The sequence below is a fragment of the Oryctolagus cuniculus genome, chromosome 12, assembly GCF_051225735.1.
Source record: "Oryctolagus cuniculus isolate XC-2025 breed Fujian yellow rabbit chromosome 12, ASM5122573v1, whole genome shotgun sequence".
Lineage (NCBI taxonomy): Eukaryota > Metazoa > Chordata > Mammalia > Lagomorpha > Leporidae > Oryctolagus > Oryctolagus cuniculus.
This window is the reverse complement of record NC_142878.1, coordinates 22,256,660-22,274,251: the sequence shown is the minus strand read 5'-3', so window position 1 is coordinate 22,274,251 and position 17,592 is coordinate 22,256,660. Positions and strand designations below refer to the sequence as shown.

The window sequence follows — 17,592 nt, the reverse complement described above, 5'->3', positions numbered from 1 at the left end:
GCGTGTTTGGCAGGTTCAGAAACACTTTATAGTCAATTTTAAATGAAGGTTTATACAACAACAGTAAACTCCACTTAAAACAGCCCTTGCAATTGCTCTTCTCGCAAGCATGCTGCAGTGGCCTTCTGGAAGGCCTGAAGCGTGCTGGGGAAGAAATGTCTCCTACCTGACACTGGGGGGGAGGGCAGGGGGCAGGGGTGGGGGTGGGGAGCAGAATTCCACCAGCCGGGCTCCTCTGAAACCAAACCCAAGAGTGGAGCCCCAGAAGCCATTCAGATGGCTGTGACCCTTGGAGGCAAGTAAACAGACTCCCCATAGCAATAACCAGGAAATGTCTCCCCCACCCCCAGCAACCCTCTGCTCCCCTTCCCCCCTCCCTAAGCTCGCAAAGGTCAAGTTGGAGCCCAAGCTGCCCTTCAAGTAAGTGTACTCACATCCAGGAGTGCAAGGCAGTTGGCATCTGAGTCAGCTCCCAGGACTATCAGTGTCACCGAGGTGGGACGGGCATGATTTGACAAGGACAATGTGTCTGACAGAGAGAGGCTTCTGCTCTCAGCTTACAGATGCCTGTGGAGAAGACCAGCCCCTCTAAGGGCTGGACCCCTGCACCCACCTGCTGCCTTTGCAGGGCACTCTGTGGAAAGTTACCCAAGACCAAAAGAAAGGAGAATTTGGCCTGCCCAGTTGCTTAGAACCTAACAGAAAATAAAAAAAATAACTACCCCTCTGCAGCGCTGCGTGCATCTCACTGCCATGGAGAAGCAGAGACAACCTACAGCAAACATCCCTTCCTCTCCTGCTGGCTCCATCGTAGAAGTCGTCTTGACAACAGGAGGGGAATGGACAGGTGCTTTCCTTCTGAGCACCCCGCCCCCAGACTTGGGCCGGAAGAGATCAGAGCCCAGCCATGACATTAGCATGAGCTGTTCTTCCTCTCCCTCAACTACTCCAACCTCTTCCTCCCTCACTCTGATATGTGGGCTGTGAGCTCCTGGGAGACTTGTTCTCCGAACACCACCAAACACCCATCAATGTGCTGGGTATTCTGTAGGTGCTTAATGAATGCTTTGGGGCTACAATCAGTGGAAAGGGTTTGCCATGTTTATGTTCCATTTGAAGATTTATTTTCTCTTAACTATTGCTGCTGTGACGATCAAAGGAATTGCAACTGGAGACAAGATTTTATGCCACAGATTGTGGGGGTGGGAGTGTGCAATTTTTCTTAAAGAGGTACAGTGTTCTCAATTTTCTTGGGTAGGAAAAGAGACCCAAAATGACCTGAATAAATTAATTATACCAAGTGAGTATGTTCACAGTCTAGTGTGGTTGGCCTACCCATTAGGCACTATTTTACAGAATTTCAGAACTGATTTTACTCCCTATGATCTTTGAATATTTGACTTGGGTGATTCTAACCATAATGCAAAGTAAAACTGCAAACATCGGAATGGTTTTATCAGATGAGAGATAGGTATTTGGAATTTTAGCATCACTTTTCCTAACCACCTTTTAAGAGGACTTGTCATCAGACATACGGTCTGCAAATCTAATAAAGAAATCGGTTTGAATACTTATATAAATTGCGTTTCATTTGCCAGAGAATTCCTTCCTTCCATTCTCCAGCCTGAAGCTGTGCACGGGCTTTGAACTCCAGGCTCTGCACAGACTTCCAACACCACACACTCAGATTCCAGATTTGGAGCGAACTGCAGAGCACAGGACTGGGGGCTGTAGGAAAAAGGTAGCCACAGCTCAGAGATGGGAACCCTCTGCTCTCTGGAAACGCCTCCGGCCTCAGGTTCTCTCTCCAAACTCCAAAGGCCCAGACTCCTCAGTTCCCCTGTGTTAAAAGAATAAGCAAACGGCCGAGGGAAGCCCACGGTTTCCTTCCGCATGGTGCAGAGGAAGCCGCGGGGCAGCAGCCGCCCAGGCACAGCCGTCACTTCCTCGGGGGCTGGTGTCCATTTCCACCCGCTGGGACGGGGTCTGGCAGCTTTGCAACCAGCAGGATCCAAGAATCCAGTTTGGCTCCAATTCTACCTTTAGGATTAAAAGCCAGTTCTGTGCAGCTCTGAGAGGCATCCAAGCTTTAGGAAGGATTTCCCATTGCCTGCTCTTCCTCGAGAGCGCGGGCAGAAGGGCAGTTGGGCCGGAGACTCGAGGGATCCTCGCAGACACCTGGAGAGTACGGAAAGACAAAGCACGCAGAAGCACGAGAAAGCTGATCTTTTCTTCTCCTCTTCTGGGGAGTCAGTGCCGGGTCCTAAATTTAAAGCAAAATAGGGTATAATCCTAATAATGGAATCCAGAGAGAATGCTTCTATTAAGCTTGAAGAAAGAAATGGTGTGTATAATTCAAGTGTATCAAAAATGGGATCCTCCGGGACGGTGCCCTGGCTCACTTGGTTAATCCATCCGCCTGCGGAGCCAGCATCCCGTATGGGCGCCGGTTCTAGTCCTGGCTGCTCCTCTTCCAGGCCAGCTCTCTGCTGTGGCCCGGGAGGGCAGTGGAGGATGGCCCAAGTGCTTGGGCCCTACACCCACATGGAGACCAGGAAGAAGCACCTGGCTCCTGGCTTCAGATTGGTGTAGCTCCAGCCGTCGCGGCCATTTGGGGGATGAACCAACGGAAGGAAGACCTTTCTCTCTGTCTCTCTCTCTCTCACACTGTCTATAACTCTACCTGTCAAATAAAAAAAAATGGCATCCTCTAAGCCTCTTCTCTTCAAAGTTCTTTATCTCAGTTCACAACTTCTCCATTTACCAACTCACGGAAGGAGAAACTTCAGAGCCCTGTGTGAGGCTCCCAGGGCTCCCATCGCATTCAATTCAGCCTCGATGTCTCTGGGATTATTCCCTCATCTCTGCTTTTCCCATCAGCATCTTACCTCACACCATCTATACCCGGACTGTGGTCTAACCCGCCACAGAGCTCCCTGTCACCACTCGCATTCTCTTGACTCCAAGTCATCTTTTCAGAGTACAGTTATAGGGGCCAGGTGGTGTAGCGGGCTAAGCTACCACCTCCAATGCTGACATCCCATATGGGTGCCAGCTGCTCCACTTCTGATCCTGCTCCCTACTTAATGGCTTGGGAAAGCAGTGGAAGATGACCCACGTGGACCTTGCACTCATGTGCGAGACCCATATGAAGCTCCTGGCTCCTGACTTCAGCCTGGCCCAACCTCAGCTGTAACAGCCATTTGGGAAATGAACCAGCAGATGCAAGATCTTTCTCTGTCTCCCTCTCTCTCAGTAACTCTGCCTTTCAAATAAACATAAAATCTTAAAAAAAAACAACAACAACAACAACAACAAAGTACAGTTACGGTCATGGCACACCCTCTCGGTCCAAAAGCTTTTAGTAGCTGTCTCTCTTAGAAAAGCCCGTATGTCTTAGCACAACAGTCAAGATCCTTCAGGAACGGAAATGATTCTGTACTTTGAAACTCCCCTGCCAGTTTCTTCTCTCGCACGTGTCCTTGATCGTGTCAGAATCTTTCCGACTTCTGGAACTTGGCACTTGGGTTCCAGCTTCATCTATTCAAAATCTTGCTTCTCCTTTAAAGACTCATTCAAATGTCACCAATTCTAGGAAGCCTTATCTGCTTCTAAGACAAAAACAAACAAACAAACAAAAACAAAACAAAAAAAAAAACACAAAACAACACACACACAAAAAAACTGTTCTCTCCTCAGGGCACATATAACACTTTATGGACTGCTTTATTCCAATGATAGTTGTGATCTCACTTAAAGTGCAGAATTTTCCATCTCTTTGTAAAAGACAGAGACATAGTCCAGCCCTTCAAAAACTGTCCTTAGTGCCTTCAACAAGGCAGACATCCCACAAACTCCTTACACTGAACTGACAAATACAGAAATAAGGAATTTGCACTAAAAGCTGACCACTGATGAAAAGCTAGGCTGAGAAGTTATCAAGCAGGACTTGAAGGGAAGGAAGAAACCTGGATACATGCTGCTCAAACTGAGGTCCAGGAACAAATCTCTCCTGGTGGAACAGAGACGGCCGAGGCCATGGCTTCTCAGCATTTCAGATTTGCATACACTTGTGCAGGGTTTGACTGCAACTGATAAGAGCCACTGGAACTAAGTAGAGAAACGACCCCTTCTCAGCAGTAGGGTCTCAAGATATTGTGGTTGAAAGGACGTGATCAGAAGCTGACAAACCTCACAACTCAAAATTATATATAAAGGTATTTCAACAAGCATATAGGAAAATATAATTGAAAGATAGTGCGCATTTTTCCCATGAACATTTTTTAAAGATGATACAGACCACATAGTTACATCAATAAATATAAATATTTATATTTGAGATACTATTTCATTGAAACATATCTACAAAGATTAAATGATGTCTTAATAAAACTAGTATTCAGTTCACGTATTTGCCATCATAGCATAGGGGGAAAGCCAAGAACTAAAGCCATCTCATCTCCTTGGCCTTATTGGCATTAAGCAATCAAATTCCCTGTGACTCAGAAATCTGAGACAGGCTCAGTGCAGGCTTTTCATTCTTGTCAGGAATAAAAAAATTTAAACACTTGGAAACGAAAAGGATAATTTTGCACCATCTCCTAGTACGAGTCTGGCCTCCCCCCTAAGCCTTTTCTGGGTCAACTCTTCCTGAAGTGAATCACATTAAGAAATGAATCTCTTAACTGCACCGTAGAAGCTAACAGAAGCCAGGACTTCGTCACCCTGCACATAATCAAAGGGCGGAGACACTGGGGCATTTCAACTACATCTTCATTCCTGCACTGTTCTCGGTTATTCTAAAGCAGGCCTGCGTGTAGGAGGACTTTTTTTTTTTAAGTGTTTTTATCTCCTTTTTGCATGTTAGCAGGTCTCACAGTCTCTTTTGCACCACAGATGGAAGCCTGAACTATGCCAAAGCTAAGCAGCCAGGCCAATGGATTTGCTCGAGAAAGAAACAAACTCAGTCATGAAAATGACACATGGATTCAAGACGAGCTAGGGGCAGAAGAAACTCAAACTACACAATCAGTCCCCAAAGTCAAGACAAAGACAAAGGAGAAACGCAGACAAAATCTAGACCTGAAATAATATATGAATGCCACAGCCAGACTCAAGGAGAAACAGCAAGAAGCCAGTGCGATGGACTGGAGAAGAGGGAAGAGCCCTGTGTCCGTCCCCTGGGATGAGCCTTGATTCACCAGGACTCCGGTGTGATGATCACACTCTTATTTTGCTGGAAGTGGCCATCGCGGGTCTCTCAAGAGTGCATCCCACATCAGCACCAACGTCTACTCCTCTGTTTGGCACTGATGAGCCAATGGCCCTCCAAACAATAGCCCTCTACCATAAGAGACAGGCAAAAGGAGGCAGCCACCAGCGGAATCATCAGTACTGGGGGTAGCGAACTCTGCATCATTTCCTAGCCACGCAGCTCTATTCAATCCAAATGTTTTCTGAGAGTGCTGCCCTTTGAGAATAGCTGTGAGCACGCTATGTTGCTGTCCACAGCTTATCCAGGAGCTTTGTGTCCAAAGGTCTCAGAGCTGAGCCCTCATCTACGGATTGGGCTCCCAGGATAAAGTGGTAAAGCTGGAAATTTATCTGGAAGCACCCAATGGTGGGCCACCCATCATGTATTCCATAGAGCTGGCTGCACCCTAGAACCTGTTTCATCATCTATAAAAAGCAAATAGACACTTTTACTTGAGATCTGAGACTCAGTAGCTACGCAGCGGTGATTTGTAAATCGAGCTAATAGTACAGACACCTTGGTGAAGGTTAGGCACAGATCTCACGAGAACTGTTCAGAAAGGGTGGGGCAGGTTGTCAGCAGACACCCATTCCCAGGAAGACTGCCTCACAACGAAGACAAAACCCCTTTCTGTAACTGTCAACACCAGGTTACAGTTTTGTGATTGATGTGGCCTTTACATCGCTGAAATTCAGAATTACTCCTCTGACTGTGGTAGCAAGGACATTTCTGCAAGAAAGCAGGGGCAAGGTCAGGGTGGAGTAGACCACTGTCAAATCTTTTGTCCAAGGATCTTGGTAGAGCTCATTTCTAGGAACAGTCTGATACCTTGGGTAAACAGCATCTTCCCAATCCGTCGCAAAGAATTTAAGGAAGACAATACCCCTGACCCCGTGAAGTGGGTGCAGTTATGATTCCTGTCACTTAACAAAAGCACTGAACCAAGTACAAAAGGAACACAAGAAACTTTCCTTCCCTCTTTCATGTGTTAAAGATGGAAAGGCCCCAAAAGGAAAGAGGAAAGAACGTTTACCTCCCCAAGATCCTCTTCCTGAAAAGAAATGTCCTCTTTACAAAACAGTAATGAGGGCCGGCGCCACGGCTCACTAGGCTAATCCTCCGCCTTGCGGCACCGGCACACCGGGTTCTAGTCCCGGTCGGGGCGCCGGATTCTGTCCCGGTTGCCCCTCTTCCATGCCAGCTCTCTGCTGTGGCTAGGGAGTGCAGTGGAGGATGGCCCAAGTCCTTGAGCCCTGCACCCCACAGGAGACCAGGATAAGTACCTGGCTCCTGCCATGGGATCAGCGTGGTGCACCGGCTGCAGTGCACCAGCCGTGGCAGCCATTGGAGGGTGAACCAACGGCAAAAAAGGAAGACCTTTCTCTCTTTCTCTCTCACTGTCCACTCTGCCTGTCAAAAAAAAAAAAACAAAAAAAAAAACAAAAAACCAGTAATGAGGTAATGTACATGCATTTGTGCAGTTTCCAGGACACTTCTGGATTCCCTAAATAACAGCATATTCTATTAAAAAAAAAAAGGCTTTGCACTTGAGTTAACTATTATATTGGCTAGGATTTCGAGAGGATTGAAGGGATATTAAAATGAAAAAGAGATTAAATCTTCAATAGCTTGAAAATAAACCTTAAGTTCACTTTAATGCTATTGGGTTTTGTTTCCATCAAACTGAAGTGCATTAAAAAAAACTATGTGCACACAAAGATTCGGGACTGAGATAGTCTTGTTTCTCTTTCTGTCTTCACTGTTTACAAAGCAACCTTGAGCATGCCTATTTTATCTTTGCTGCTATGTTTGCTGACTTGTCAGTGTTTACATCAAGTTTGGATACTTGCATCTTGCGCTGCACGCAAAGGCAGCTGGTCCAGAGGGGCCAGAATCAGGGAGCGAGGAGTTGGAGAGCTTATCAAGTCATCCCCCAGAAGCCTTGCTGTGCTCATCCTCTGTAAACAAGTAGACATGTCAGCGGCCCTGGTTGCTGTCACTGCTGACAGTTCTCTACAGATCAGTAAGTGTTGAATTCTTTCAAGCTAGATTGTGCCCAGTGAGAGAAATGATAGTGTGGGATGAGGGGGACTTCATGGATATCTGAGTACCTTGGGAAAAGAGAGGAATTGATGCTTTTCACTCAGCGATCTAATGAAAACTAGACAAATAGTGGTCCTTGTAATATATAGTTTCCACCAATTCATGTGCCTTTTGTAAGGAACAAGTCTAGCCCATATAGAAAAAGAGGCGGTTAGATAGAAAGAAGTAAGTTCTCTTTGACGAGGGAGCTTCAGGTAAAGCATGCTTAAAGCCCGAGAGACTTGAGTTTACATTGGTAAATTTCTATCGCACAACTATTTCATTGCTTTCACTTCGTAAACCCCAAAACTTTATGTGCTCAAACAAGGAGAGAACTCAATAATCCATCTGGGAGAGCCAGGGCTGTCTACAAAACACAAAGAATAAAATACAAATCTTTAAGGACTATAAATGAGATACTGTGGCAAAGAAGGAAAGATTTGAAAATAGGTTTCGAAAGCAGTACCTGGTGTTTAAAGAACAATTAACTTTAACATGCTCTGCTTTGAATTCAAAAAGTATCTACTGGTACAAGTTAACTGGATCAAGAAAAATTCCAATTCATTTGTTTATTCATCCATTCTGACCTCAGATTTTTAAGATGTATAAAATGAAGATCAGCTATACACAGAGAACAACCTCTTTTCATCGAAACTGATAAAACGTGTTGAACTAGAATTAATCCAAATTAAATATGGCATCAAAATGTCATTATAACAGCAAACGCTAATGTGTTGTATTCAAGAGTAATTTTGCCATGACATTTAAGATACAGGTTTTCAGGTTCACGATATTTAGTAAGTAAAGAAAATCTTTTTCACTGTTTTCATTTTCTTCTTCCTGGGAAGGTTTCCTAAAAGCATTTTGCTCCATTAAATAGTTGAAAGGACAAAATGTCTTAGGTTCCAAAACTTTGAGAAGATCCTAATTTCAGTATCAAGGTCATCCCTGATCTAAGAACCATCTCTAAAAACAAGGCCAGAATCTAACATTTCACTAATCTAACAATATAATAGTTAACTTGATTTTTTGGGGGGGGGGGTACTAGTTTATCATAAATGCTATTTAATGGTACAAAATCCTATTCTTCCCAAGTTTGTTTTTAATCCTTGTCAACGTTCTTTATCGATACACCTATCATTATCTTACAGAGCTTGTCAGTCTGTCAACCATGAGAGGCAAAGAAAAACCTAAGGAGAAAATCTGCACATTTCTAGGCACCAAATAAAATGTCACCCCATTTTCCTAGTTTTCCTAGGAGCAGAAAAGCTAAAGAGCCACTGGTAAGGCCCAGGCAGACACTGCCAACCAGCTTTCCAAAAAGCAAATGGTAAAAATAAAATAAAATGAAAAAGATTTGCCTGTCATGGGAGTTGGTCAATAAAATGCAACAGTGTTTATTACAACATTTAAAGTCTGTGATTAAGAACACCAAAAGGCCTAAACTAGAAAGGTTTTCAGCCTGTAATTTCCCTGCAGTCCTGGCCGGTACTTCCTTATGAGTTAGCTCAGCGGGGCTTTTTTCCACGTCCATCATCAGCTTGTAATTATTGCCATTCTCAAAGCGAAGCCAGATGGGTCTTTGGAAGCAGGCATGCAGCTTGTTTATGAGAGAAAGAGCTGTAATATTACTCTACACAGAGGCCTATCTGGTCCTACTCAAAGAGCTCTGCTCCTCCCTCCTCCTCCCCCTCCCCCACCCCCAGCCCACTTCTCACTGCCTTTCCCTAGACAGTGCTGGGCAGCCTAGGGATGGGGCGGTGACCACGGGGACCAAAAGATGGCTGCATCTGACAGTATGCCGCCCGATCAGCGCACCTCACCAAGTGCACATGGAAATGAGACCTAGGTCTATGGGGAAATCAAGCCGCGAACTCTTTTCCCCTACAAACTCTAGTTCAAACCCTTCTTTCAGACGGCAGGGCTGCAAAGCTCCCAACCACCAGCACGATGCCTCCCCTCTGGCTTTTCTGGGAATTTCTCATTGGTTAGAAGCAAGATTCCCAAGGACAAACCTTTACTCCCTTTGCCTGGTAGGAAGGATAAACATTTGTAAGAAGCTGGGGTCAAGTAACGCGCAAAGCAACACAGCAAAAGGCAAGCGCGCCTAACCCAGGTTCATCTGGTGATAGGCTGGGGGTGTTATGTATCCCAGAGAGCCAAGCAGAGCTTCAATCAGCAGTTAATGAGGCAAGACCTGCAACAGATAGCCACTTTTAACTTACAAAAGCTTTTAGATGTCTCTGTTTACTTTGATCCATTTCAGTTAATTTGAGCCTGGTTAGGATGAATTTGCCTCTCTCTTTTTTCTTTTTCCCTTTTTTTTTTTTTTTTGGCTAGATAAACCCCCTGCTCCCACCCCACCCCCACCTCCCAAACAACAGTATCATTTACCAACTTTATACTTAACAAGTTTTGGGATCTTCTGTCAAGGTCAGCTACAATGATGCAAAAATCAGCGAGGGGGGGCCTGTAGCGCGTCTGCCCAGAATTTTGAAATCTCACCAGAGCACGAGAAATGCACAGGGGGGCGGGGAAGGAAGTCTGCACTTGGGAGACATTTCGAGCTCTTCATTTGTGATTAGGGGAAGCCCGCGCTCTGTTCGTCCCTGGTTATTTCACCCATGTGCTGACCAGCGAGGTTTCTTTGTTAAAATGTTTCAGAGCGGATAAAATTAATTTACTGTAATGTGAAATAATCCAGGAAAAACCCATACCTGATGGTCACAGGCCCGCAGGGCAGCTCTAATAAAACAGCCACGTTTCCAGGCCCCGGGGCGGCCGCTGAGATTCCGGGTTTGGGAAGCCGTGAGGACTCCTGTGCTAATGGATTTGCACCCGGGTCAGCCTGTTAATAGGGATGCGCTGGCCTAATGAGATCTTAATTAGGTTGGCTTGGCGCTTGACCTCCCAGGCTGTGTGTAACCACGCCTAGGACCACAGGAGGAACAAACTGTCCCGGAGCCTTTCCCGGCATGCCCCGGGCTGCCCGCCTTCCCGGCATGCCCCAGGCTGCCCGCCTTCCCGGCATGCCCCGGGCCCATTCTCTCTGGCACCCTGGTTCTTTTCCCAGGTGTTTCCTGCTCCTGCCGGCACTCTTGTATTCTTCTCGAGCTTGTGCCGTGTTCCAAAGCACTTTTTCTTGGTTAAAAAAAAATTAAAAAAAAAAAAAACCACTATATTGAGGGGCTAGCGTGGTGGCACAGTGGGTTAAGCTGCCGCTTGTGACCCCAGCGCTAATATGAACAAAGGTCCTCTCTCTTCTGCTTCCAGTTCTGCTCCCTGCTAATGTGCCTGGCACGTAAGAGACCAGGAAGGAGCTGCTGGCTTCTGGCTTCAGCTTGGCTCAGACCCTGCCGTGGAGGCCATCTGAGGAGTGAGCAGCAGATGGAAGAGTCTCTCTCTCTTTCCCCTCTCCCTCTCTCTCCCTCTCCCTCGCCCCTTTCCCTCTCTCTCTCTCTCTCTCCCTCTCCCCCACCCCTCTCCTCTCTCTCTCTCTCTCTCTCTCTGTCACTCTACCTTTAAAATAAATAAATTTTTAAAAAGACTATATTTGAGGCAAGTGTGTATTTCTTTTTGAAAAAACTTCTGTACATCTGGCTAGCAAAGGTAATTTCATGAGTGCACTCGAGACAGGTTTGGCTAACGTCTATTTCTTAAAAATAGACTTTTCTCAAATGAACTATATTCCCGTTCCCCACTCCCCACCCCTATCCCGTCTCCTACATTTCCAGGAAGTATTATGAAGATATTTAAGTTCATGGAAGGAACAGGATGAAATCCTTAGGCATTTCTGCCCTTAAATAAATTGGAACTACTGTAAAGTGTTCTCTTTGCATGCCTGCCCAACAAAGACCCAGTGGGACCATGAGGGAAGCAAAGCTAGGAAACTTGACTTCTACTTTGGGTCCTTCATGGAAAATAAAAGGTTAAGTACCCACCTTGGAGGGGAATGTTACCACCAGGAAGGGCTCTGGGCACTCCACATGCCTTCTCTGCCGCCCTCTCTGAGAATAATAGCAACAAAAATATTTATGCACTGCCGACCAAGGGACATTGAGCTAAATGCTTTAGGTTTCTGCAAATGTGTAGAGTGTCTCGTGTGCAAGCTTACTAAATTCAGTTAATGATGGTGGCAGTTGCTAATCTGTAGGCCAAGTTATTCCTTTCATTCACGGTCTAGAGAGAGATGACACGGGCATGTTGAGTCACTCAAAACAGGCTCAAACCACCCCAAGGAGTTTGCTGATGAAAGGTTTTCCTTGCCTTCAAAGCCACTTCCTGTGTCACATGACCTATATCACTCTAAAGATAATAACACTTCCCTTTTATCCAAAGATCTCAAAGCATTTTCAAATGTTAATTAAGCCTTCCTCATCCTGGAAGATAGCAATGCCAGTCTCGCTGCTTAAACACTATATTCCAGAACACAGGTTGTTCTAATCACCGAGAGAGAAACGGAGGCCTCTTTGAGGAAATCCAGTATGTGAGCCACCACCCAAAAACTCAGAACACCCAGAATTCTCCTACATCTCCTGGGAAGCCACAACAGTATCCTGTTCTGTTGTCCCCTGGCCCCACGGATTGCTTCTGCTGCAAGCACCATATCCAGGCAAATAAAAATGGGGGGGGGGGGTGCAGCAAAGACTTTATAATTGTTCCCCTGTGTTTCGGGGTGAAAATGTAGGAACACATTTCTGCACACATATTTGTGCTCTCAGCAAATAGAAAGGACCCTCAGCTATAAGCTCTTTTAAAATTTTTAATGTATTTATTTGAGAGGCAGAGAAACAGAAACAGGCAGAGAGCTCCCAGTGATTAATTCACTTCCCAAATGCCCACAATGGATGGAGCTGGGAACTCAACACAGGTCACCCACGTGGGTGCCAGTAACCCAGTCATTTGAGCCACTACCTGCCACCTGCCAGGGTCCACAGCAGCAGAATCAGGAGCAGAACCAGTACTTAAACTCAGTCACTCTGATATGGGACACAGGTGTCTCAACAGGCTTCTTAATCACTCCGCCAAATGCTTACCCCTTTATGCTTTTTGGTTTTTCATAAGCAGATGGGGGGCAAAATAATCAACTTTCGCCGTGCTCAGATGTGACTGTTCAGGATGCAGTTTGCCTGCCCTCCTATTTCACACTCATCAAGAACTGACTCTGACCCAGGGAGCGGGCAGATTTCAGGCTGCTGTGCAACCTTTAGACTGCAAAAGGAAGACCAGTGGCCGCCAAAGCCCGGATAGATGCTTCCTTGTCTCCCTTCCAGCTTCAGCTCCCTCTACTGCACCACACTAACTGTCTCTCCATTCTTCTATGGGCCAAGCTGTTTTCTTCTCCCAGGGTCTTTGCACAGGATTTCTCTTCTACCTGGAATGCTTTATGTCCTGTTCCTAATAGAACTCTACTCATAGAGTAGACCCCTAACAAAGTTAGCTTTGCTCTGATGGCAGACTGTTCGGTGATGAGCATCCATAAATTTTTTTTTTTTTGTTTAATGGCTCCCCTCTACTATAAGCTCCATGAACAGAAGGGTTGTATCTATTCTGTTCCTCACATTAAATCCATGTCTGGTACTTTGGATGCCCACAGAAAAATTTATGTTAAATAAATTAATGAGTAAATGTTTTCTGATCCCTTATTTCTTTTAAAGTGATATTACACAGTGACTAGGACAAGAGGCAAATAGATACCTGAAATTTCATTTTCATCATTGAAGGTCTTAACTTATTTCTACCGTTTTGAGAATAGCAAACAATCTGAACAATTTGGGTAAATATGACTTTTTCTCCAACAACCTGGAGAAGAATCTAGTCGTATCCCCATTTTGCCATCAAAATCACGGGGACCGAGTGTCGTAATTTGCCCATGTCTCTGAGATTTCTCCTTCCATTCATTTGCTTCCTAAGCCCTCACCATGTGTTAGGCACTCTAGTAGTAGGGCAATGCCCAAGACAGGCATGGCTTCCTTCTTGGAGCTTTTCTCGTGGGTCCTCAGGGCAATAGCAGAGTGCATTCTGGTGCACATTTGGTGCTTGGTAAACACTTTTAAAACCAGGCGACCATTGGAGGGTGAACCAACGGCAAAGGAAGACCTTTCTCTCTGTCTCTCTCTCTCTCTCACTGTCCACTCTGCCTGTCAAAAAAAAAAAAAAAAAGAAAGAAAGAAAGAAAAAGAAAGCTTGATGGACTGTGACTGAGTTCCTCCCAAGTTTAAAGGAGTCCCAGTACCTCTGCAGTGTTGGTGGTCGCTACCTGACTTGCCTGGGGGGCTTGTGGTTTGCTATTCATTGTGTAAATGTGTGCAGTCCAGAAGGAGGTCACAGACATTCTATTATTTTGATAAAAAGACAAAGATCAATATTCATGAAAGTTTTCATGCATGCTACTCCATTGCAGCCAAAGTGATCTTTCGCAAACATTTGCCAGACCATGTCTCTCTGATGCTGTATGCCATGGCCTGAGGATGGAGTCCAGTCTCCCCATCTCCTTGAGTTGGATCATGAGAGCTTAACTCTCATTCTGGAATAATCTCTGTCTCACCTACTGACTTTACTTATACATTTCAGACTCTGTAAAAATCCTTTCTCTCCCCCCATCAACTCTAGGCCTTAAACATGTTCTACTTCTTAGTAACCCCCTCCCTGCACTCCCCACCATACCACAGCTCATTGCCCACCATGAACAGAGTTCATCTGTGTGCATAACTGTTATTGGACAGTGCTCTTGGGAACAACTCCTGAGAACAGGAAGATAGCCCGGATGGAGGGAGATGCTGAACTGCAATGGAGCAGCAAGCAGGACCTCAATGAACCTACTGTGAGCTGCGGCCCCAGGCTGACACTCAGAGCTGCCCTATCCAAGGCAAGGAGGGGTCCTGCACGATGCTGTGCAGGGAGAGGAAGGGAGCCGCGAGCAAGGCAGCTTCCTTCAGCGGAGGGTGGTTCCTGATGATGGCTGAGTGCCATCAAAAGCAACGCTGCTGCCAGTTGGGAAGCAGCGGTCCTTAAGGAGGTGTGTGAGCGGTGCACCACAGCACCCGCCAAAGTCTGCTTACCTCTGCTCAGCTTTGGGGTCTCAGCTTGAATGTCTCTTCTGCTAGAAGACCCCCTCCGACTCTCTAAGCCTAGGGGAGATACTCTTCCTCTTCCTCAGTGTCCCAGAGCACCTGCTGCCTGTCCTGGGAAAATATAAACCACATTAAAAAATTAACAGTCTATCAAAATATAAATAATCATGAACAAATTAAAGAATGAATGGAAATTAAAGATTCTTTTATTTTTAAATTTTTATTTATTTTCATTTTATTTGAAAGGCAGAGATAGAGACAGACAGACACGGATCTTCCATCCATTGGTTCACTTCCCAAATGCCTGTAGCAGCCAGGGTTGGGTCAGGTTGATGCCAGTAGCCAGAAACACAAGTCAGGTCTCCTACATAGGTGGCAGGGACCCAAGTACTTGAACCATCCCCTGCTGCCTCCCAGGGTGCACATTAGGAGGGATCTGGAATCATTTGGAAGCAGAGCCAGTACTTGAACTCAGGAATTCCAATTTGGGATGCCTGCATCCCAAGCGTTACAATCCCCACTCATCCACACATAAAAAAAAAAAAATCTGCAATGGAAAGTGTATTGAATTTGGAAGTTAAGGCATCCACATTCCATAGCAGAGTACCTGGGTTCTCTTCCTGCTCCAGCTCCTGACTGTTCCTTACTAATGCAGACCCTGGGAGGCAGTGGTATTAGGTCAAGTACGTGGGCTGCTGCCGCCCACATGGAAGACCTGGATTGAGTTCCTGGCTCCCAGTTTTGGCCTTAGCCCAGCCACCACCCAGTCACAGCCCTGTCCTGTCTACTGTGGGCAACTAGGGAGTGAATTAGCAATTGGAACCTCCCTCTCTCTCTCTTTCTCCTTCTTAGATAAATAAATGAATATTTTACGTCTGGATGACCGTTCACCGAAACATTGCTGTAATCTGTTGGTGGCAACACTGTGCTTGATTTTTATTCCTTCATTAGACCTTTGGTATATCTAAATTTTTATAAATACATATAAATTTTGCAAATTTTAAAAAAGTTGTAATCATTTTGAAGAAAAAATAAACATTGACAACTACTAGAATAATTAGTATTTATTGCTGAATCCCATTAAGTTATTAATTTTGTGCTGTAATTTAGAGTTCACTATATAGTTCATTAAAAGGAATTTCACATACGTAGTTTTGTTTAATCAGAAAGGGAAGTATGAGATTCTGATTCCTACTAGATTGCAAAATAAAGCGAACTCACTTCATCAGAAATGAGCTCACGCACCCGCACCGCCTGGGAACCCAGGCTCTCACAGGGGTGCTTCTCCAGCATGTTCATTTTCCATGAGGTCTTGGCGGGTTTTGAGGAAACAGCACCATCAGGACTCCCACATGCTAAGCCAGCCTGTATCCCGAGTCTTCCGGCTACAGTCTCTGCCCTTCCTCTTCACTCTTCCCTCCTCCCATTCACAGAAGAGCGGGATGCCTCTTCCCTGGCCGCATTCTCATCATTTGTTTGCATAAACCTAATCTGCAGGGCCCTCTGGAGTTGAAAGCCCTTTCTGCCCCTCTGCTGTCTCCCCTTCTCTCCCACAATGATAACACTGTCCACAAGGCTTCCCCATACATCACCTCCCTGCATCTTCCCAACAACGCTTTGAGCTCTGCACATCAGATAGGATTGGCCCCATTCTAGAGATAAGGAAACCAAAACACAGGTTATGTGACTTGCCAAAAATCACAGTTAGTTACTGATAAAGAAAGGCTAGAATCTGGGGCCTTACAGAAAAGCCCAGGACACTCCATGTTTTTGCTTTGATCTTGCAGTCTAGCATATGACCCATTGATAGGGCCCTGCCGAATCTAAACCTGGTTAAGAACTAAACTGACGAAGGGAAGATTCTGGATTCAGTTGCTGGGGAGGCTAGTGGTGAGCCTCATGTGGGAGTCATGCCACAGACTGCAAGGACAAGGTCTGCTTGAGAGTGTGTGGATCAATCAGCTTAGCTCCATCACCTTGGTGACCTAAACAATTCAATCACCTGTTCTTTTAAGGCTATATAAATATATACACACAAGTATATAAAGAACCATTCCCATAAACACATCACACAAATCTATGTTTCTACAACTGGTACTTTCTGTTTTCTTTCAAGTCGCCATGGGATAGTCTCAGCTGATGCCTATTGTCTTGGTGCATTGGTGATAACTCTCCCCTTCTTTCTTCCTTAATTATAAAGATTTAATCATCCTTCCTTCGTTTCCTTTCCCCTTCCCTCCCTCCCTCCTTCCTTCCTTCCTTCCTTCCTTCCTTCCTTCCTTCCTTCCTTCCTTCCTTCCTCCCTCCCTCTCTCTCTCTTTCTCTCTCTCTCTTTCTTTCTCTCTCTCTCTTTCTCTCTCTCTCTTTCTTTCTTTCTTTCTTTCTTTCTTTCTTTCTTTCTTTCTTTCTTTCTTTCTTTCTTTCTTTCTTTCTTTCTTCTTATTTAAAAGGCAGAGAGAAAGAAGGCAAGAAGGGAGAGATCTTCCATTTGCCAATTCACTTCCCAAATGCCTCCAACTGCAGCAATGGGGCCAGACCAATGCCAGGCGCTCAGAACACCCCCCAACCCACCCCCAGTTTCCCACAAGGATGACAGGGATCCAAGCATCTGAGACGACTCTCCCTTTCACTGCCAAAAATGTTCTAGTATAGAGGACAATTTATACGGTCATCTTATATACACTCTACAGAAAACAAATGAGCGATTTCAGTAGACACTGAAAAGTATTGATTTTCAAAGTGGCAAGCCCCCAGTGTTGTAGGAAGGGTTGCCATTACTGAAATACACGGCTGGAAAAAGTCCCAGTGTTAAATAGCCCTCACTAAAGACACAGCGAGACACATACCCCTTTGTGTTATGCCGGGCTCAGGTTTTAAGATGTAGTGAAACTCTGGCTAGCTTCAATCCAGTTGCTAAATGATTTTGGGTTTTCTGCACTTCACTCCCTCACCTGATATTATATCTTTGTCTCATTGCTTATCAGAAGTCTTCCTTTCCACATTCTTTTTTTTTTTTTTTTATGAGAAACAAATTAGAACTCTCAATGTTTTGGCCTAAAATCAGAATACCTCCACGTTTCCCAAAGGCATCTTGCCAAGGCAATGGCTTTAAAAAAAAAATCTATTTGCCAAGTGGTAAGATTTTCATAGTAATTCCAACTCATGAACTTTGAGCTTCTTCAG

At 45.3% G+C, this 17,592-nt stretch overlaps 1 protein-coding gene across 26 annotated transcripts in view; it reads right to left on the bottom strand.

Moving 5' to 3' along the window:
- Positions 1 to 17,592, bottom strand: part of LOC103351297 (uncharacterized) — a 156,672-nt gene that overhangs the window by 117,551 nt on the left and 21,529 nt on the right. For 4 of the 26 annotated variants that reach the window (XR_016217321.1, XR_016217322.1, XR_016217323.1 and 1 more), the window contains exon 1: positions 10,054 to 10,393. The exons of 1 other annotated variant lie outside the window; for it this stretch is intronic. The gene's annotated coding sequence lies outside the window, so the exon portion shown is untranslated. Of the gene's footprint in view, positions 1 to 9,351; positions 9,488 to 10,053; positions 10,406 to 14,397; positions 14,521 to 17,592 lie in introns of those variants that run through there. 21 more of the 26 variants (XR_016217309.1, XR_016217312.1, XR_016217325.1 and 18 more) reach the window with 14 other exon arrangements.